The following is a 23,377-nucleotide window of genomic DNA, read 5'->3' on the forward strand; positions in this document are numbered from 1 at the left end:
GTGATTCTGCAGCCCTACTTCTCAGGACTCCGCAGGCTTTTGTGGTTGACCAGTCTTGTATCTAAATGGCCAGAATGCATGCTTCTATGTTAGGGACAGGGAGACTGGGGCAGAGAAGTGTTTTAATCAAGCTAAACACTAATGTTGAAGATTGTGTGAAGCAGGATAAAGCATGTTGAACCTCCATGGCTTGGCCATTAGCAAGCAGGGTATGGGGCTAGAACCTGCTGGATGCTCTAGCCTGTAGAATGTGGGAGGTGAAAATGCTCAGGCCAGGAGGTACTTTTAATGAGTGAAGCTGATAGGTCATTGGAATTTACAGAAGACTCCAGAGGAGAATGAAGGGATAAATTTTAGGGGGAGTGACAACTAGATCTGATTTAGAGAGGACCAGCATTGGTGGAAATGCACAATGTGGTGACTGATGCAGTGACCGTGTTTTTTGGGGAGCCATAATGCTGTCTCACATCTCTGCTCCTCCTTCCTCCAGCCTGGCTAACTCCAAGTTAATAACCTTTCAAGGCTTGCCCACCCTGCCGACCTCCTCCCATTCCTCTCTTAGTTGTGACACACCCCTCTCCTAGGACAGATGGCAATTTGTTTGTTTTTAATCTCTCTCTGGGTAGTAATCTTGAGAACAGATATCATGTAATCATCATGTATCCCCTGACCCATTTACTGAACAATTGTTTTGTGACAGGCGCTATGATGGGTGCCTGATGTATATTATTTCAATGAATCCTCACAACAAACCGAAGAGGTAGGACTCATATAGTCTGTATCATGAGGACGTGAGGCTCAGAGGGATTTAAATCACTTCTGAAGGCCACACAACTAGTGGGTGGTGGGCTTTGGGTGCAGCTGCAGGTAATGAGTTCAAAGCCCAGGCACTTATTCACGCTACTGCCTCCCTAGAGGGCCCTCAACAAACCTTTACTGAATTGAATTGGTTAATCTGTATTACATTTATTTTGTTTCATGAGGTAGGTGCTTAATTTTTTGACTTCAGAACTCATTCAGACTAAGAATTTTCATACTTGTCTATGGGAGTCTTTCCTCACTGGTCTTAATATGGGAAGTGTAAGAAAACTTGTTTAACACCAGGTGAGCAAAGTGATTGGGTGTCTCTGCAGGTGGTGGGAGATTCTGATGACACATGGTTTTTCTTGGCTGAGGCTCCTACATTTTATTATTTCATATTCTTTATTATTGTAATTTAAACCTGAATAAGAAATCCATTTTTCCACAAAGAAGGTAGAACCAAAGGGAAGAGAAGAAGAAAAGAGGAGAAAACCTCACTTTTTTTGAAGGCTCCTTAATCCATGCCTGGATTGACTCACGCATGGCAGAGAGGCCATCAATGCTGTAGCCTTTCGGGGAAAGAGACTGAGCTTGGTCCCTAGAGAGCTTCACAGGGGCAGAAGGGGCTGGTAGAATTTTATGGTCAACGGACAGATTTCTGCCTGTACTGCAGGTAACCCATCTTACAGCCCCTCTTTCTGAGATTTCCCTTCCATTTGCTCACCCCTATGTGCAGAACCTCCTAGAATTGGTCCAAGCCCTCCATTACTGTCATGCTGGCTCAGTCCCTAGCCATTGTAAGCCTTGCTAATCTATGAAAGAAAGGAACCCAAAAAGCCAATGTGGAGTTCAAAAAAATTCTGCTCCCATTAAAATGCCTGAGTTAAGAAGGAAGCCATTCCATTTGGGCCGAGCCAGCGTGGCCTCACTCCTACTCGTCAGTCCTGGCTCTGACACACCTGAGTCAAATCCCACAGGGTGGTGGCTGGGAATGAGAGTGAAGCAGAAGAGTAGTCCCGTGCTTCCGTGAGGTTCCAAGTTCATTTGTGTCTTTCCTCTAGGGCAGCAGTTCTCAACCTGCGGGTTGCGACCCCTTTGTAACAATGAAAATATATCCTGCATATCAGATATCTACATTCCGATTCATAACAGTAGCAAAATTACCATTATGAAGTAACAAGAAAAATAATTTTATGGTTTGGTGTTACCACAACATGAGGAACTGTATTAAAGGGTTGCGGCATTAGGAGGTTGAGAACCTTCCCAGGGCAATTGGCCTTGGGACCAGCCTCCTCAGGTTCCCTTTGAGTGCATCCTTGCAGCCCTGAGTCACCACTGCTGGGGTGGCATTCTCCTCTGGGTAGGCTCTTTCCAATATGGGAAAGCTAATATGGGAATGAAGCAAATGTCAACATACTTCACAGCACCTCCTGGCCAGATAGGGAGGCTGTTCTGCTTTCCCTCACTCTGTACCACCCCCTCCCATCCTCCTTTAAAGGTACAGTGCCTCCCTACCCACAAGGCCCCGGAGACTGTACCAATAACAGCAGCAGAGACCAGGAGATAGTCATTTCTTGGCCAGAAGTGACAAGGACCTCAACTCTCTCAGAATGCTTAGCCCGTCTGTCTCCCTAAGCTTCACTGGAGGCTACCACTAAACATGGTGATCTTTTTCTAAACTGAGTGTGGGAAGTTGAACCCCCCAGCACTATCTCCCAGTTCAACAGACTTGAATCACCTCAACAACAACAAAAAGCAGAAGGTAGGGAAACTCAAAGCATTGTCATAGCATTGAACTTTCCTTCTTTGAAGGTGATAATAAAAGCTGCTAGTTTTGAGACCTGCTATTTGCTGAGCCTAAGGATATGTTTCCCACAAATAGTATTCCATGTAATCCTACATTTAACATGCAGTTCAAGTAGTTGAGGCTTGGAGAGATCAAGGGACTTTTTCAAGACACATGATGAAGCCCAGATCTCTTTACTTCTAAGTTCAAGCTTAGTTATTTCCATCTGCCCCCTTCCAACACACCTGCTACCAGTACTGTTCTTACACTTGGGCAAGCAGCTTCCTCAGCCTGCGTCCCAAGCTTTGGAGGGCTCTTCCCCATGAGGCAAAAAGTCTAGGGGACCAAGAGGCTGTGTCTACCCAGGGCCCATGGCCTGCCTGGCCTGGCCCCCTGGCATTACAGGCGATCCTCTGAATATCCAGGCCCCAGGAATTCCCTGATGAAAGGCCCCCAGTTGGGGCTGCCAGATTTTGCAAACAAAAATACAGAAGCACAGTTAAATTTGAAATTTAGATAAACAGCAAATATTTTTAGTATAAGTACATCTGATGCAATGTTTAGGACACACCTAATATTGAAAAACTTTTTCATGATTTATCTGAAATCTAAATTTAACTGAGAATCCTGTATATTTTCTGGCAACTCCAGCTGCAGCCCACCTCCAGGACCTGCTGACTTCCTCACAGTGGCTATTTCGGTAGAATGTCATGTTAGTCGGCTCAGGCTGCCGTGAAACAATACCCTAGAATGGTGGCTTAAGCAACAGAAATTCATTTTCTCACAGTTACAGAGGCTGGAAGGTTCTGGCCAAACTGGGCTCCAGTGAAGGCTGTCTTCCTGGCTGTAGGTGGCTGTTTTCTGGCTATGTCCTCATATGGCCTTTTCTCTGAGTGGCTCAAAAGGAGAGAGAGGGAAGGGAGGGGGGTCTCTCCCTTCCTCTTTATATGAGGCCACCAGTTCTATTGCATGGAGGCCCCACTCTTATGACACCATTTAGCCTTATTACCTCCCAAAGTCTGCATCTCCAAATACAATCACATTGGGCGTTGATGCTTCAACAAATGAATTTTGGGGGAGCATGAACATTCAGTTGATAATAAGTGTGCGTGAACTCAGGTATGTACCCTGGGGTGTCCAGAAGCATGTAAGCAAGTTCCATCACAGAGCTAGAAGGAGGGCAGAGAAGGAGAACGGGGCTGAGTGGAAACCTCCATTTATACCCTTGCTTGGGGTACGCCTGCTCTCCAGGCCCCATTTATAGCATAGGTCACTTTGTTTTCTAATTACTTTAATTTTCATTTGTGATTTCCATGGCCAACTCAGTTCGTAATGCATGAACCCCTTTGCTTTCTTCACCTCCAAGTGGATCTGGGTTGTGGTGGTGGGTGTTAGAACCAGCTACTGAGAGGCCCGGCCCAAGGGAAATTTAAATGTTAGTGCAGACAGGTTAATTGATTTCTCAGCCTATGAAATGTAAAAACTGTGGGATGTAAGGGTCAAAGGCTCAAAGCTTTTGGCTTTACTGTGTCAAGGATGCCGGACCATGCATCAGACACTGTACCTCTCTGAGGCACATTATTTTTTATTCATAACATGTGAAAAATATGCCAGTGTCTTGGAGTGTGTGAGAGGGAAATGAAATAACATGTGAAAGTATCAAAGTACTTGGCAGGTGTCAGGCCTCATAAATGTAGCTAAATCTGAATAGGCAGAGACAGACCCTCGGCTTCTCCTTCTGTGTAATTCAGCGGGACCACCCACATTTTATATAGTCTGCAGCCTTATGGCCTTGGGTCTTCTGTGAAGCTGAGATCGCTCCAAAGTAGGAGTTCCTGTGTCATAGATTGTGGTTGTCATCTCTCCTCCCAGCCTTCTGGAGCATTTCAGTCAATGAACCCAAGGGTATGGCCTTCCAGAATCATCAGCCTCTATAAGCCACCTACAAGCCAGGCCTCTAGGTTTGCAAAGTCAGAGTGACTGTGCACCATGGGAATTATAAGACTATTTTCTGTCTAGAGGGCAAGAGGGCAAGGAGCAGCCCCCTACCAAGACAGACTAAGACACTTGACAGAGCAAAGGTCTAAATTATTATAGACTGCTAAGATCAAGTCTTATTTAGAAACATTAAAGAAAGATAAAGAGATTGCTTCCCACATGGTGAAGTAGGAAAAGAGAAATGCAGATTATTCTCAGCTTCCAGATGGCACGGCAGTGTGCCCAGGGCTTCTCTGACCTCCAGACTCTGCCTACACATCCTTCTACATTCCTTCCTCCCTCCCTCATTCCCTTTCCTCACTCCTTTCTTCCTTGCATCTGCTAGCAGTCCTCAGAAAACGGCTTCAAGAGAGGGTTTTATTAGGATGCAGAGAGCATAAACTCTGCTGTCAGAAAGGCCTGGCACCAGCTCTGCCATCTCTGGCTGTGTAATCATGGGTAAGCTACTTGAACTTTCTGCACTTGTCTTTCTTTGACAGAAAATTTACTACCTTCATACAGCAGTGTCTGACTCTATAAGGCACCCACTAAGTGGTGACCATTATAATTGAAGACGATGCTTACTATACACGTACGATTATATGCCCAATAAAGCATAGATGGCGAGTGCCCAATAAGGAGGGAAAGAAGGGAGGGAGGGAGGGGATGCTTTCTGAAAGATTACTTTGCAAATTTTACAATTTCATAGAAGCAGAAGACAACCAAAGGTGCAATGTGGGGGTTCCCTCATGCCCTGAGCCCCATGTTGGCTGCTCTTTTGAGTCTCTGGTGTTTGAGATTCAGTCTCCAGCTTGGCCTGACAGTGTGAGGCACACCTGGCTCCTGCTCGTTCACTGTCTTATCTGTCCCCATTCCCGTATCCTTCATTGATGGAGGTCACATTTAGCTGTGCCCCATCCCTGATTACCTGCAGGACCTAACAAGATGGCAGAATAATTAAGAAATCACTGGCACATACCTTTCAGATAGCATAATCACCCCTACCTCTGGCACCAGTGCCTGGACAAGCTGACTGCTGCGGTCCACTATGCAAACAGTTCCGCCCATTGCAGGTGAACAATCTACTTTTCAGGGCCAGGGAAGGCTGATTTTGTGCAACAGAAGGCATTTAATTATTCAGGATGCTGGTGTCTTTTTCAGTTCAATTATTCAGGGGGTTCTGAGTACACGATTGTAAATTCAGCATTTGCTAGTCCTAAACCTTGGACTTGATTGGCTTAGATCCAACCTGCTCAGTATATCTCTCAGACGTGACAGTGAATACAGACAAGATAAATGGACATCTCTTTGACGGAGAACAGCACAGAGGAAAATTTATCTTTGAAAATTTTTGATTCATAGCCTCTAGCCAAAACGAATGGAGTACAGACTTTTATGATGACACTTTTCCTTTCAAACCAACACCCGCCGGAGAGATTTTTGGAGATCAATAAACAGCAATTTATGAATAAGGAAAGATGCATTTATTTTAGATAAGTTCCCCCATCCCCTCTTCAGATTGTATATGTGATATATTCACATATACATATGTGTATATTGAGAATTAAGGGCAGGCCACCTGCTTGGCAGGCAGGGTGACATGTGTTCCTATCTCGGATGAGACAGCAACTTCAGGATGAAGTACCAGGGATTTCGTATTCTCTTTTGGAGAAATGAGTCTTTAGCACAGAGAAGCATGTTCCCCTAGGAAAGCACACCTTCACAGAAGGCGAGAGTTATTTTATTTAACACTCATCACCTGTCACCTTCACTGGGCTGAGTTCTGGTAAGCATAAGACAACCATATATGGTTCTCTATAACCATATTCAGTTGTTTCTCTGGGATTATTTATTCTTTCATTGAACATCTAATATGAGGTACTAGGTTGGACAATGGGGACATAGCAGTATATAGATCCTATACTAGTCTATAGATCCTAGTCTCTGCCTTCGGAAGGCTTACAGTCAAGTTCCAGACAAAGATTAATTTAAAAAGAAAGAAACAGTCCAGGTGCTGTGGCTCATGCCTGTAATCCTAGCACTCTAGGAGGCCAAGGTGGGTGGATTGCTTGAGCTCAGGAGTTCGAGACCAACCTGAGCCAGAGCAAGACCCTGTCTCTAAAAAATAACTGGGCAGTGTGGCGGGCGCCTGTATTTCCAGTTACTTGGGAGGCTGAGACAAGAGAATTGCTTGAGCCCAAGAGTTTGAGGTTGCTGTGAGCTATGACACCACGGTACTCTTCTGAGGGTGACAAAGTAAGACTCTGTAAATAAATAAATAAAATAAAAAAGAAAGAAACAGAAAAACCAAGATGCAAAAATAAGAGTAGATGAGAGCCTATGACAAGGGGACCCAAGACTGTGAGCAGCTCAAAGGGTATGTCAGCAAGGACTGGGTAGGGTTGTCATTTTTGTAGCCTACCTGTGGCATATTGTCAGTCTATTGTGTGAATGAAATCATCTTTTATGAGGCTCTTTTTCCTCAAGAATCTCTAATTTTAACAAGTAAAATCTGCACATACTGTCTACCGAGTGTTTATGAAGGATGGGGCACCATTCTAAGTTCTGTGTGTGTTAGTCTGCCCCCCCCCCCCCCCACACACACCTCCGAGCAGGTGTTAGTACTATGCTTTCTTGATATAGAGAAGAAAAAACAAAGAACTAACAGGTCAAAGCACTTGATCAAGGTCGCACACTTATTCAGGGGTAGGGCCTGGATTTAAACCTTGGCCACCAGACTTCAGAACCTGCATCTTCACTACTCAGCTACACTGCTTCTCAGGAGGTGCTGGGCTCCCTGTTGGCCTGCAGGGATGTGATGAGCTGTGGTGAGCAGAGGAAGCAAATGCAGACAGAAGATGGATAGCATGTTTTCCCCCAGGAATTGGCACTCTGGGATTCCGAGACAGCAGAAAAGTAATCATGAAGCTGGGTTAGAACATACACCTGACCACCTGCTCCTGGGTTCTGCAACATTGCTGAGTCCCTTTGTCCCCAGGCTTCTCTGTCTACAAGGCCCTTGTTGCCAGAGGAGATTGGCCCCGGCCAGTGGTCTCTGGGACTTCTGGGTGAATCCATATGCTGCAGCCATAAGGCTTCACTTTCCATTTCCCTCTGTCTGTGTCCCTTCCCTGGAGTGAACATTCTTAGGTCATCACTGCCTCTCCTTCTTCCACTGGGGCGCTGTCCCCTGCTGCTTTTCTCGCTTGCCCCTTTTCACATGTTTTGAGTCACACGTGGAGTAGGGAGATACAACAAGTTTGGGGTTGGGTGCCAGAGGAGGCTGTATCCACTTTGAAGTCATTACAATCTTTGCTTCTGGGACTCAATCTTGTCCTGGATCAGGGGCAACAGAGAATTTCCCCCTCTCAGAGCAACAGCAATGAACTTCCGAGGAAGTTCTTTTTTTTTTTTTTTTTTTGGTAGAGACAGAGTCTTACTTTATGGCCCTCGGTAGAGTGCCGTGGCCTCACACAGCTCACAGCAACCTCCAACTCCTGGGCTTAAGCGATTCTCTTGCCTCAGCCTCCCAAGCAGCTGGGACTACAGGCGCCCGCCATAACGCCCGACTATTTTTTGGTTGCAGTTTGGCCGGGGCCAGGTTTGAACCCACCACCCTCGGTATATGGGCCGGCGCCTTACCGACTGAGCCACAGGCGCCACCCCCCCCCCCCAGGAAGTTCTTAAAGCAACACGTGCACCTTCCAGCAGACTAGTCTGTTCCTTTCCATGTCGAATCCCCTTCACCTCTCCATTCTCCATCCTCAGATTTGTTCCCCTCCGATCCCTCTCTTTTATAAAAAATCTTGGATGCCAACTTCCTTCCTTGGAAATTCATGTTCCGTCATTGATTTTCCTTCTCTGAGTATATAACAGGTGCAACTGGGTTTTACTGTAGAAAGTGCTGACAGTCTGTGATTCCTCCCCACCCTCCCCAAAGTCAGTGCCCTGTACCACAGAGTGAGACCTGGAGCAGAGCTTATATCTTGAAAAGGAGAAGAAAAGGAAGTCCAAGGACTTTGCCCTTCAGCTGTGAGATTTGATTCTTGAAAAAAACACTATCTAGAATCTCTTCTAGTTAGGGAGGTATTAGGTCAAAGCAATTCTAAGTTCCATTTGTTCTCAAGTCCTGTGACAAGAAAAGCTTTTCAAAAATATTTGAAAATTAGTAAACTGAGAGCATGCAAGTAAGGAATTTTGGAAGTTTCAAAGATTCTGGTGTTTCTTTGTGTAAAAAGAAGTAGGGATTTGGGGGGAAATGTATTCTGTTTTTATGGAAGACTGACTTTAGTAGGCCTTTCAATTTTGTGAAGAGAGAAAGTGAAGTTTCTACTCAGAAAGGAAGAGGATCCAGACTTGGCCTCCAAGAAGCTAAACTGGAACAAATTGTTTTCATTGTGGATGGATTGAAATTTCTATGACTACATTTCCTTTGGGAAATATGTATATATTTCTAACAGTTCTTGAATATTATTGTTAGTTGTTGGGGGATGTGTGTGACACCTTGTTGGGGCATTTACCCCAATAGATGGTGGGTAAACCTTGGGCAGCAACATTAAGACAGCAAATGTTGAAGCCTGAGCTTGGGGGTTGTTGAACATATACTGTAGTTGGATGCCGAGACTGTTCCAAAATGCCCAAAGGCCATGCTGATGACATGGAATGGTGGAGAGACATTATTTTCGTTATGGTACATGACAGACACACAGTTGTTTCATAGCACCAGTCACCTTCCATTCATTCCAGTTAGGCTTTTCTTTAGAAATGTGTAAGTTTGCATAAGATGATACTTTTAGTTCTCCATGAGACTTTCAACTCAAGTGGTTGAGCTGTCATTGAATATCTTGGGACTCAGTGGGTATTAAAACACCAGAAAGATGATGTAGATAAGTATGGACCATTTACCTGAACCACTTACCAGGTTAGTGCAGAATCATGGCCTTGAAGAAAAGTGAAGTTACATACATCACATACCAAAGAAATCATAAACAAACCAAAGATTTTCATGGGCAAAGAGTAGTTAAAAGATTTGATTGAATCCAGCAGCAGAGTCAACATATCATATTTTAAAACAATGGTCTCTGTGTGTCATGGCACATAGGAAAATCTGACCATTTGAAAAATGGCAACATTACAAGTCCATTCATAGCCAAGTAAAGTGTAAACCATCTTAAAGGGGCTTATTAATAATACTGAGATAAAATTACCACTGATGCTTGGATGTATAGAATGAACAATACCATTAATCTATTAGAAACGATTTGGGGATTTTGCTTTGATATAAGGGCAAGGAAGATAGCTATTCAAGTAGGTCCTTACCATTAAGTTTCTCCCTGTTAGCTCAAATCAAAACAGATACTCTAGTCCTAAATTATTTCCCTGATGTTAGTCAGAGCCGACCTCACTATCTGGAAGTAAGTACCTATTTATAAGTGGTCAGGTTTCCCTACAGGGGTTGTATGACACACATGGTAGATAGAAGTTATGAAAGTTACAGAGGCCAATACAATCTATAAACACATATCTCTAATGTATTCAAAATAAGGACAGATGGGAGAATGTGCCCACTAGATGATGAGACAGGAATATGATGTGTACTGTGTAAGGTCTTCATCAGATATGGCTTCCACTCCATGGCAGGTAGGTATTATAGCCTAGAGAATATGTGCACACGTTTACCCAAGGGAGCCCCAAAGAAAGGAGATTGCAGTAGGCACACAATTCATCTCTAGCTGCCCACCTGCCAAATGTTGGCAGACTACTCAAGGTCACAACCCACATGTTGTGAACCACGATTTTACCTCCCTGGGTAGCATGTGGTTTTGAAGGCAAAGGCTATGAGTTTACATTCCCAGATGCCATATGTATGCAGTTAGCAGACAACTATGGTCTCTTTATATGTACATGGCCACAAATCATTACAGATTGATGCCTGGCTGATGGACTTGATCTCCTGCAAATTCCCCATATGCTTCACCTTACTCCAAAATGAGCTGGAAGAAAATACACGGTATTGGGAGCCTTTGACAGAACAACGGGAAGCTTCTACTTATGGAACTATGGCATGTAAAGTCACAATGGGCAAAGGTGGGAGAGTAACTATTCCTTAATTTTCTTAGGTATTCAAAAAACAAACAGAGAAAAGGAAACAACTTGCAGTGGAAATGTAACTAGTTGCTAGAACTTTCTTTAAGGTGGTTAGTTTGGATTTATCCTTAGGAACTGAAAGAAATATAGCCACCTCCATAGGTTGCACAAAAAAATTTCATTTTTTCTTTGCTCTCACTTTCCTTTCACTTTTTCTTCCCTCTCTCTTCCTCCCTGCCTTCCTCCTTCCTATGTATGGTATATATATATATATATATATACCCGGTTTCCCTGAAAATAAGACATCCTCCGAAAATAAGACCTACTTACAGGAAAGATAAGACGTCCCCTGAAAATAAGACCTAGCACATCTTTGGGAGCACATTATTTTCGGGGAAACAGGGTATTTTCTCACATTGTAAAGGATCTGGGACAGTGAACAAGATGAACAAGTGCCATGAATAGGATAAGCTGTTGAGACCATAAAGACCCTTATGATCTATTATTACTGAGCTCCATTTAAAAAATTTCTCTGATGGGTATCCTTAGAATACAGATCAAAGATGGGAAATAGAATTTTTTTATTTTTATTTTATTTTATTTTATTTATTTATTTATTTTTTTGCCTGTAGATTTTTATTGGTCTCTCTGAGCATACATTCCTTCCTTTCTTTTTTTCTTTTTTTTTTTTTAATTGTTGGGGATTCATTGAGGGTACAATAAGCCAGGTTACACTGATTGCAATTGTTAGGTAAAGTCCCTCTTGCAATCATGTCTTGCCCCCATAAAGTGTGACACACACCAAGGCCCCACCCCCCTCCCTCCGTCCCTCTTTCTGCTTCCCCCCCATAACCTTAATTGTCATTAGAATTTTTTAACATAATTTTTTAAATATAAAGAAAGAGGAAGCAAATGACTTCCTCAAATATATGTGTTCATGGGATGTACTTGCGAGATGAGCAAGATAGGTTTGAGTGATGATTTAGGGCCCCCACCTTTTTCCTTTTTTCATAAAATATTTCAAATATACAGATAATTAAAGAAGCTACCACAAGCACCCAGTGTATCCATTTACTCCCCAGCTTTAATAAAGCCTAATATTTTTCCATATTTGTTCACAAAATTTTTTTTTTTCTTTGATATAATTCTTTTTTTTTTTTTTTTTATTGTTGGGGATTCATTGAGGGTACAATAAGCCAGTTACACTGATTGCAATTGTTAGGTAAAGTCCCTCTTGCAATCATGTCTTGCCCCCATAAAGACAACTTTGCAGTTACAAGTAAAATTTCTGCATACCCCTTTTGACTTTCATTCCCTCCCTTCTCTCCTGAAGGTAATTACAATATAGGATTTATTGTTTATTTCCATACACATTTTATCCGTGCTTCCATTGATAGACATTTAGATTGTTGCTGAGTTTTCACCACAATATGCATTGCTGTGCATATTTCCATGTGCACATTTTCAAGTGTCTCCCTAGAGCAGAAGTATTCAACCTCCTAAAGATGTATTTTACATTATAACCCAGCACACACACACATGCACACACACTTAAAGGCGTGCACCCTGCTTTCTTAGGTTAGGTACCCTAGCAGCAAAGCCCAAATTAGGACAAGAGGGAGCTAAAGCAAAGTTGTGGCTTCCACTGAGGTCTAGCTTCAGCCTGCTCCCTCAGGAAAGTGTGGACAAAACCAGAGATTTGTCTCACATAAGGAAAGGGGACCCTGATTTTGATACCCCTTTTTGTCTGTCACTGGCTGTGGGCCACTTGGTGGGGTCAGGTGGAGAGAGTAACGGCCCAGACATTTCTAACTCAAGTAGCTCCTATAAGCCTCAGGCAAACTCTGGAAAAGAAGGCAGCTGTGAGCAGTTAGCAGCTGATACAGAATTTGGGGATGAGCTCACTAGCCACCCCCAAGGGATCTGACCAAGGTGTCATCAATAGCACCGAATACATATCTGACTTGTGATACACGCTGATATTTTTTCTGCTTCCCTCTGCCTTCTCCTTTACCCGGCTCCTCTTTCTACCTCTGCCCTCTACTTCCCCACTTAAATAATTCCATTAAATGTTAACCTGAAGATTTAAAAACACTATTCTAGAATTTACCTGGAAGGGGAATTGCTGGGATACAAACATCAACCTGAGTAGATGCTACCAAATGGTTCTCCAAAGCTGTTTAACCTTTGCTTTTCTGCCAGCCTTGTATGAAAGTTCTGATTTTATTACTTCCATGTAGACTCTTGCCAGCATTTTCAGGCTTTAATTTTTGCCAGACTTCTGGTTGTGAATGGATATATTATTAATGTTATAAATTGAATTTCTCTGATGATTGCTCAATTGAGCCAACTCCTCATATTTATGGCTCTATAAAGTTTCCCTTTTGTAGCTTGACTGTTTGGATTCATTCTTCTTGTTTTTGACTTCTAGGAGATCTTTATACTGATGGTGTCAAAAAATTTTAAGAAAGGAAAAGACTATATTAAATTTGTAATACTTAAGTCATGTTTAACTTCTGCAATTACAAGAGGTGCTCAAGGTGACTTGTATTCATCTATTGTTATTGGAATATATTGAGTATTACAATTTTAATACAGTATTTTCCTTTCTTAAAATGTCCACATTTTTGACACCCTCTGCATATTCTAGAAATTAATCTTTTTCTTGTCGTTAAACTCTGCAAATCCCTTCTCCTTGTGTATAGACTTTTTATTTTGTGGGGTTTTTTAATGTATAGAATTTTTAATATTTTATAAAATCAAATTTACCTATTTTTTTTTTACCTTTATGTTTTACTCTTTTGGGAGATGTGATTAAGAAATTCTTCTTAGCTTGAAGACATGAAATTCTACTTTATTTTCTTTAAACATTTTAGACTTTTATTTTTCACATTTAGCACTTTGTTCATCTATGAATTTTTTTATATAGAATAGGTGTATAATTTTGTTTTATTTTCTACCTAAATAACCAGATTATTATGGCATTATTTATTGAAAAATCCATCTTATCCTCACTAAGTTATAAGCTACTTCTGTCAAGTGTCAATTTTTCCTACAAACACAGGTCTGTTTTCAGGTTTCTCTATCCAATTACATTGCTTAGTTCTTCTGTGCACCTACACACTCTTATAGTTGCTATGGTTTGTGATAATTTATGATATCTGATAGGGCCAAACTACTTATTTTGTTCTTCAAAAATTTCTCCTTTTTTTTCTTCCATATGTATTATAGGATCAACTTTTTAAACTCTATGAAAATTTGTGTTGAGATTTTTATTAAAATTGAATTTATATATTAATTTGAGAAGATATTTATAATGGCATTACATCTTTCCATTAACAAAGATGGTATTTATGCTCATTTATTTAGATCTTCTATGTTTTTCAATGCTGTCTTTAAGCTTCCCCTATAAAATCATAGCATAAATTTTTTTAGATTTATATCTAGATAACTTTTATATTTTATTGATATTTTGAATGTTATTTTCTTCAAAATTATGTTATCTATATAAAACATAATTTCTATATTGGTAGTACAATCAGTAGAAATACGACTGATTGATATTTATAAATTTTCCTAAACTTTCTTATTGATTATAACTTTGTGTAGACTCTCTTTTATTTTCCCTATCTGCAAAGAGTGGTTTTCTTGTTCTTTTCTAAGTTTTATGGTACTTATTTCTTTTTCTTCTCTTATTTTATTAGTTATGACTTTGATTACAATATTGAAGTGCTGTAGCCATCGCAGGTGAAATGTTTTTTGTTGTTGTTGTTTTGTGGTTTTTGGCCAGGGCTGGGTTTGAACCCGCCACCTCCGGCATATGGGACCGGCGCCCTACTCCTTGAGCCACAGGCGCCACCCGTGAAATGTTTGTTTAACATAGTGCCTGCCAAGGTTTATGGTATTAAGGAACTTGCCTTATCATTTATAATTCTAGTTTGCAGAGATTTAAAAAAATCTTGATCATACTATATTTATTAAATGATTTTTCTGCAGCTATGAAGGTAATTATACATTAATGTCTTTTATTCTGTACTTCAGGTATAAGACAGGTTTTCTTATATTGAACCATCCTTATATTCCTGAGATAAACCCTATTTGGTTTTTAATGCACTGCTGAATAATTTGCTAACATTTTACTTAGGATTTTGCATCTGTGTGCAAATATATTCTTTTCTATATTCAAGTCTTTGTCTTGTCTTCAATCAAGATTATACAGATACTTTATAAAATGAGTTGGAAATGCTCTCTCTTCTTTTATTCTCCAAAACAGAAATTACCAGATGGGATACAAAAACACAATCTAGGTTTAAGTTGCATATGAAAGATTCTCAAGACCAAGCTTTATTTTTTATTAGGTAAGTTTAAACATTTACATTGATTGAGTTTTCGGATACATTTGAGCTTATTTCTATCCTTTCATCTTAGGTTTTCTGTTTGCCTTCTTTATTCAGACTTATTTTCTTTGACTCCCTTTCTTCCAGTGAACTCATACAGTGTCTACATTCTTTTCTCCCTTCTGCTGTTTTATAAGCTAGGCTGTTTTCCTACCCTTTGAGTTGTCACTCTTAAATGTTTTCTTAAACATTTAACCATACATTTTTCAACTAACATTTAGCTATTTAACATTTCTTTCTTCCTGCCAAGCATAACAAGATCTTAGCCTGCTTTTACTACTAATGAACAATGCCCTCATTCCAGCTTTTATTTTGTTTAGAGCTCTTGTTTGTACTTTTAAAAATTCAAAATAACTAGTTATTTTCATTTCTTTTTTTGTACTTACTCTTTCCTTTCTTCCTTCTGTGTTCATTTTTCTTCTGATTGGGGTAAATCATGTAATAGTTCCTGTCATTTAATAAATGTCATAACAAATATGTTAAGTCTTTGTATGGTAAAATACCTTTATTTTGTCTATACAGTCAAAAGATTGGGCAAAAAATTATAGGTTGACAGTTATTTCCTGTCAACACTGATGAGATTGTTTTGTTATTTTTGACATTGATTGCAGCTAAGGAAAAGTCTGCTGAGAGGTTTCAAAATCTTTCATTTTCGTTGATGTTCTGCAAGTTTATTATAATATGTTCAGATGTGGATTTATTCTATACATTCTGTTCAATATTTGGGGATTCACTTCTAATCTAAGGATTTATGTATTTTTTTCAATTTTAGAAAACTACTATTTGTTATGATTTTAAATCATTCTTGTCTGCTTCATTCCATTCCTTCCTAAATTATTACTATTTCATGATTTCTCCTCTTTCTTTAAAGATCCAACACCTCCTCTGTCCTCATCATTCAAAACAAGTCTCATCCTCTTCTGCTCCAAATTAGGTTCTCTCATGGTAACTTTCTTTTTCTCAGCTTCAACACATCAACAGTCCTGTTGGGTCTAATTTAGAAAAAAGCCCAAGAATCATCCACTTCTCACCATTCTCTCTGGTCCTCACTTTCCTAAGCCAGGATTAGCTTTCTGTTGCTACGGTGCATTCAAGTCCTTGTCTGGTCTTGAATCTACGTTATACAGATACTGTTGTATAGTCTCTCCTACAGTCTGGTATTAGCATTTAAACTTTGAAATTGCACCTCCACCTCGAATACTCCCTGCCATTCTAATTGTCGGGATTTTTCTCCTTGGTAATTATCACAAGTAGCATGATATCTTAAAAACACAAAAACAAAAACAAAAAAACCTTTTCTTCCTCCTTCTCCTCCTCCTCCTCCTCTTCTTTTTTTTTTTTTGAGACAGTTTCACTCTGTTGCTCCACTCTGAGCTGTGGCATCATAGGTCACAGCAACTTTAAACTATGGACTCAGGAGATCCTCTTGCCTTAGCCTCTGGAGTAGCTGGGATTACAGGCACCTTCCATAATCTCCAGCTAGTTTTTCTATTTTTATTTATTTATTTTTTATTAAACCATAGCTGTGTACATTAGTATGATCGTGGGGCACCATACACTTGGTTCATAGATCGTTTGACACATTTTCATCACATTAGTTAACATAGCTTTTGTAGCATTTTCTTAGTTATTTTGCTAAGACCTTTACATTCCACATTTACTAGGATTCACATATACCCTTGTAAGATGCACCGCAGGTGTAATCCCATTAATCCCCCTCCTTCCCCCTCCCTCCCCTCCCTTTCCCCTTTCTCCCTATTCTTAGGTTATAACTGGGTTATAGCTTTCATGTGAAGGTCCTACATTAGTTTCATAATAAGGATGAGTACATTGGGTACTTTTACTTCCATTCTTGAGACACTTTACTAAGAAGAATATGTTCCAGCTCCATCCATGTAAACATGAAAGAGGTAAAGTCTCCATCTTTCTTTAAGGCTGCATAATATTCCATGGTGTACATATACCACAATTTATTGATCCATTCGTGAATCGATGGGCACTTGGGCTTTTTCCATGACTTAGCAATTATTAATAGGGCTGCAATAAATATTCTGATACAAATATCTTTGTTATGGTGTGATTTTTGGTCTTCTGGGTATATGCCCAGTAGGGGGATTACAGGATTGAATGGCAGATCTATTTTTAGATCTCTAAGTGTTCTCCATATCTCTTTCCAAAAGGAATGTATTAATTTGCATTCCCACCAGCAGTGCAAAAGTGTTCCCTTTTCTCCACATCCGCGCCATCATCTCTGGTCTTGGGATTTTGTGATATAGGCTAGTCTCACTGGAGTTAGATGATATCTCAAAGTAGTTTTGATTTGCATTTCTCTGATGATTAAAGATGATGAGCATTTTTTCATATGTCTGAAGGCCATGCGCCTGTCTTCTTCAGAGAAGTTTCTCTTCAAGTCCCTTGCCCAGCCTGCAAAGGGATTCCTTGTTCTTTTCTTGCTAATGCGTTTGAGTTCTCTGTGGATTCTGGTTATTAAACCTCTGTCGGAGACATAACCTGCAAATATCTTCTCCCATTCTGAGGGCTGTTTGCTTGCTTTACTTACTGTGTTCTTGGCTGTGCAGAAGCTTTTTAGTTTGATCAAGTCCCAATAGTGTATATTTGAAGCAGCTTCAATTGCCCGGGGGGTCTTTCTCATAAAAAACTCACCCAACCCAATTTCTTCAAGGGTTTTCCCTACACTCTCTTCTAGTATTTTTATAGTTTCTTGTCTTAGGTTTAAATCTTTAATCCAGTGAAAGTCTATCTTGGTTAATGGTGAGAGGTGTGGGTCCAGTTTCAGTCTTCTACAGGTTGCCAGCCAGTTCACCCAGCACCATTTGTTAAATAGGGAATCTTTTCCCCACTGAATGTTTTTAATTGGCTTCTCAAAGATTAAATAATGGTAAGTAGCTGGATTCATCTCTTGGTTTTCTATTCTGTTCCAGACATCTACTTCTCTGTTTTTGTGCCAGTACCATGCTGTTTTGATCACTATCGATTTGTAGTATAGTCTGAGGTCTGGTAGCGTGATTCCTCCTGCTTTGTTTTTATTTTTGAGTAATGTCTTGGCTATTCGAGGTTTTTTCTGATTCCATATAAAACAAAGTATTATTTTTTCAATATCTTTAAAGTATGACAGTGGAGCTTTAATGGGGATTGCGTTGAAATTATATATTGCTTTGGGTAGTATGGACATTTTAACAATGTTGATTCTTCCCAACCATGAGCATGGTATATTTTTCCATTTGTTAGCATTCTCAGCTATCTCTTTTCTTAGTGTTTCATAGTTCTCTTTATATAGATCTTTCACGTCCTTTGTTAAATAAACTCCCAAGTATTTCATCTTCTTTGGCACTATTGTGAATGGGATAGAGTCCTTAACTGTTTTTTCAACTTGACTATTGTTGGTATATATAAAGGCTACCGATTTATGAATGTTGATTTTGTAACCTGAGACACTGCTGTATTCCTTAATCACTTCTAAGAGTTTTGTAGTAGAGTCCCTAGTATTTTCCAGATATACAATCATATCATCTGCGAAGAGCGAAAGTTTGATCTCTTCTGACCCTATGTGGATACCCTTGATCGCCTTTTCTTCCCTAATTGCCGTGGCTAAAACTTCCATTACAATGTTAAAGGGCAATGGAGACAATGGGCATCCTTGTCTGGTTCCAGATCTAAGTGGAAATGATTCCAATTTAACTCCATTCAATATGATATTGGCTGTGGGTTTGCTGTAGATGACCTCTATCAGTTTAAGAAATGTCCCTTCTATACCAATTTTCTTAAGCGTTCTAATCATGAATGGATGTTGGATGTTATCAAAAGCTTTTTCTGCATCGATTGAGAGAATCATATGGTCTTTGTTTTTTAATTTGTTTATGTGCTGTATAACATTTATAGATTTACGTATATTGAACCAGCCTTGAGACCCTGGGATAAAACCGACTTGGTCATGATGTATGATTTATTTGATATGTTGCTGGATTCTGTTTGTTAAGATCTTGTTGAATATTTTTGCATCTATATTCATTAGTGATATTGGTCTATAATTTTCTTTTCTTGTTGGGTCTTTTCCTGGTTTGGGGATCAGGGTGATGTTTGCTTCATAGAATGTGTTGGGTAGTCTTCCTTCTTTTTCTACCTTTTGGAACAGGTTGAGTAGTATAGGTACTAATTCCTCTTTAAAGGTTTGGTAGAATTCTGAAATGAAACCATCTGGTCCCGGGCTTTTCTTTTTGGGGAGATTTTGTATGGTTGATGATATTTCTGAACTTGATATGGGCCTGTTCAACATTTCCACTTGTTTTTGATTAAGTTTTGGAAGGTGACGTGCTTCCAAGTAATGGTGGATTTCCTTCAGATTTTCGTATTTCTGAGAGTAAAGTTTCTTGTAATATTCATTAATGATTTTTTTGATTTCTGAGGAGTCTGTTGTTATTTCGTCTTTGTTATTTCCGATTGATGAGATGAGAGATTTTACTCTTTTTTTCCTGATTAGGTTGGCCAAAGGTTTATCTATTTTGTTGACCTTTTCAGAAACCAGCTTTTTGATTTATTGATCTGTTGTATTATTCTTTTGTTTTCAATTTCATTTAGTTCTGCTCTGATTTTGGTTATTTCTTTTCTTTTACTGGATTTGGGGTTGGATTGTTCTTCCATTTCCAGTCTCTTGAGATGTCCCATTAAGTTGCTTACTTCCTCTTTTTCCGTTCTTCTGAGGAAGGCTTGCAGTGCTATAAATTTCCCTCTTAGAACTGCCTTTGCTGTGTCCCAGAGGTTCTGATAGTTCGTGTCTTCATTGTCATTTTGTTCCAGAAATTTGGCAATTTCCTTCTTGATCTCATCTCTGACCCAGCTATCATTCAGCATAAGGTTATTTAACTTCCATGTTTTTGTATGTGTATGCATATTCCTGTTGTTACTCATCTCAAGTTTTATTCCATGATGGTCTGAGAAGATGCATGGAATAATTTCTATTCCTTTAAATTTGCTGAGGTTAGACTTGTGACCTAAGATGTGATCGATTCTGGAGTAAGTTCTGTGGGCTGATGAGAAGTATGTGTATTCAGTTTTGTTGGGATGAAATGTTCTGTAGATGTCTGCTAAATCTAAATGCTGGATGGTTAGATTTAAATCTAGAATTTATTTACTCATCTTTTTGTTGGAGGATCGATCCATCACTGCCAAAGGAGTGTTAAAATCTCTGACTGTTATAGAGTTGGAGGAAATCAAGTTGCTCATGTCTGTTAGAGTTTCTCTTATAAATTGAGGTGCATTCTGGTTGGGTGCATAGATATTAATAATTGAGATCTCATCATATTGAGTCTTACCCTTAACAAATATGAAGTGACCGTTCTTGTCCTTCCTTACTTTTGTTGGTTTAAAGCCTATTGTGTCCGCAAATAAAATTGCAACTCCTGCTTTTTTCTGGTTACCATTTGCCTGAAATATGGATGACCATCCTTTGACCCTGAGTCTGTATTTGTCTTTTAAGTTAAGATGTGACTCTTGTATGCAACAAATGTCTGGCCTGAGTTTTTGTATCCAGTCAGCTAACCTATGTCTCTTTAGAGGGCAGTTTAAGTCATTCACATTAATGGAGAGTATTGATAAGTTTGGTGAAATTTGGGGCATTGAGTTTTTTGAAAGTCCAGTGGGCATTTTTAATCCTTTTGCCATTGTGGAAGTTAGAATTTGATCCAAAGTTTCTGAGTGAGTTTACTTTTGTAGTAGAGGATTGGGTTGGTTATTATGGAGGATAGGTCTGAGAATATCCTGAAGAGCTGGTTTGGTTATGGCAAATTTCTTTAGCATATGTATGTCATTAAAGTATTTAATTTGTCCATCATAAATGAAACTCAATTTAGCTGGGTACAAGATCCGGGATTGAAAGTTATTTTGCTTGAGGAGATTAAACGTTGATGACCACCCTCTTCTGGCTTGAAAAGTTTCAGCAGAGAGATCTGCAGTCATTCTAATGTTCTTCCCTTTGAAGGTAATAGATTTCTTTCACTTGGCCGCTTTGAGAATTTTCTCCTTCATATTAACTTTAGTGAAGTTAATTATGATATGCCTGGGGGATGTCTTATTGGGGTTGAGTCGTGCTGGGGTTCTGAAGCTATCTGCTATCTGAATTTCAGGTTCTCTAGGCATGTCTGGAAAATTCTCTTTCATAATTTCATGCAGAAGGGCCTCTGCACCCAGTGAGGCCACTTCATCTGTTTCAGGAATTCCATGAGATGGATATTTGCCTTCTTCGAGTTATCCCAGAGCTCTCTGAGTGAGTGATCCATTTTTGCTCTCCATTTCTCTTCTTCTTTGAGAGTTTGGGAGCGTTCAAAGGCTTTATCTTCGATGTCGGAGATCCTTTCTTCTGCTTGGTCCATTCTGTTGCTAAGGGATTCCACTGTATTTTTCATATCTTTGAGGGCTGCAAATTCTTGTTTCAGTGTGTCTAAGTCTTTCGTGGTTTTGTCTTTAAATTCATTAAATTCTTGAGACAGCTTTTGAATTTCTCCACGAATTCCTAATTCCATTTTGTTAATCTTGTTTGCCATCCAAATTCTGAATTCGATTTCTGACATCTCAGCCAGTTGTTTGTGAATGGGATCTTCAATTACATCTGCCGTATCATTCCTTGGGGGGGGTTGATCTATTCTGGTTATTCATGTTACGAGAGTTTTTCCGCTGATTCTGCCCCATGATTGTTTTACTCCCTTTGATTTTCCTCTGGTGTTTTGTCGAGGACCCGAACAGTGCTGTGGCCTGAGAAACTGGGGCCCTGTTTGGTGTAGAGGGGCTAAGTGGTTCTGACTTGTTTTCAGCTGGTTTCTATGTGACCCTAGTGAAACAGTTACTCTGGGTTGAAGTCTCAGCTGTGGAGAAATACCAGCAATTAAGTCACCCCACCCACCACAGGCAACAAATGGAAAAGGAAAATCAAACCTTCCTACAACCACACACCCAGGGCACCACCTGGATAGTCCCCAGGTGAGTGACTCAGTTCAAAAGGTCCAAGTCAATTGTCTCAGTCAGCAGCTGCCTCGGGTGGGAGAGTTCAAGAGGTCCCTGGGAACTGGGTCACAGGGGTCTGGTGACTGCTCTAAAATGGCTTGCTTCAGTGCTGCGTGGAGTCAGGAAGAGCCACCAGTAAATAGATCAGTCTGGGAAGATTGATGCCTCCTTCCCCACCTTGCAGCTCTGTCACACCCAGTCTCTGCTAACCCCACAGGGCTGTGACCCAGTCAGTTGTCTGCAGTAAGCAGATACTCCAGGGGTTTGCACCTGCCTAAGTCACAGGGTAGTCTGTGTCTGCTCGACTAGGCCGCTATTCTCTGTCTTTATCCAGTAGGGAGTGGTGTGGCCTGTCAACCTCGGGCACTTGATGGAGGCTGGAGGTGTTAACTCAGTTCCAGCCCCACCCTTAGTTTATGTTACGGGTGAAGGGAACAACCCTGTGGGGGTTTGTTTCTGAGCTTGCCAGATTCCTGTGCAGAGGAGAGGCTGATTTGAGTTCCCAGAACCTGTGTCTCAGGCCCTATCTTTAGTCCTGCGGGTTTGTATTCGCAGCACGATCAGTTGTTGGCTGTAGCCTCTTGGCCTCCTTTGTCTATAGGCTGGTGATCCCCTAAGGGCCAGGTGCGTCTTAGGCTCAGTAGAGCGGTTCTCTGGATCAGCCCCACCCTAGGAGTTTCCTGGCTTTGCGGGTGTGTTTTCCAGTCCCCATGTTCCACCCAGGTCGGTACCGTCTCAGGAAAACCCTTTACTCACGGGGCCTGCGTTTCAGTCCCAGGTCTGTTCCATGGTGGTTGCCATCTCAGAAGATGCTCAGCCTCATCTGGTTGCCCAGGAAGACAGGAGGAGAGGCTATGGGGTATCTGGGGGTGGGCCTTGTTATTGCTGAAGATGGCTGTTGCTCTGCACCTCAGGGCACCACCACTCCAGTGTAATTCCCTCTCAGCTGACCGTTGTCTTCTCGCTCCTTTACTACAGAGTCAGCACTGGCCAGCTGCAGTCCAGGTCCTGTCTATACCTCTTGAGAGTTCACCCAAGAATCTGGACTCCTGAGGGGGCAGGTCTCCAGATCACGGAGTGAGAGTGGAGGGGGGTGTTAGGAGCTCAGGGTTGCAGGTCGTAACACCAAGCTCATTGAGACCAAATGAACAAATAAACAGATACAAAGGTTACCAGGCACATGGGCCCATAGATACAGAGACAGACGGAAACACATAAACATACAAGCAATAGCCACGACAACAGCAATATAAGAACAACTGGTGGCTTGGGAGAAGTGGGCTACACGTCTGTCCTATCTGCCATTATGCTCCGC

The sequence above is a fragment of the Nycticebus coucang genome, chromosome 2 (assembly GCF_027406575.1).
Source record: "Nycticebus coucang isolate mNycCou1 chromosome 2, mNycCou1.pri, whole genome shotgun sequence".
Taxonomy (NCBI): domain Eukaryota; kingdom Metazoa; phylum Chordata; class Mammalia; order Primates; family Lorisidae; genus Nycticebus; species Nycticebus coucang.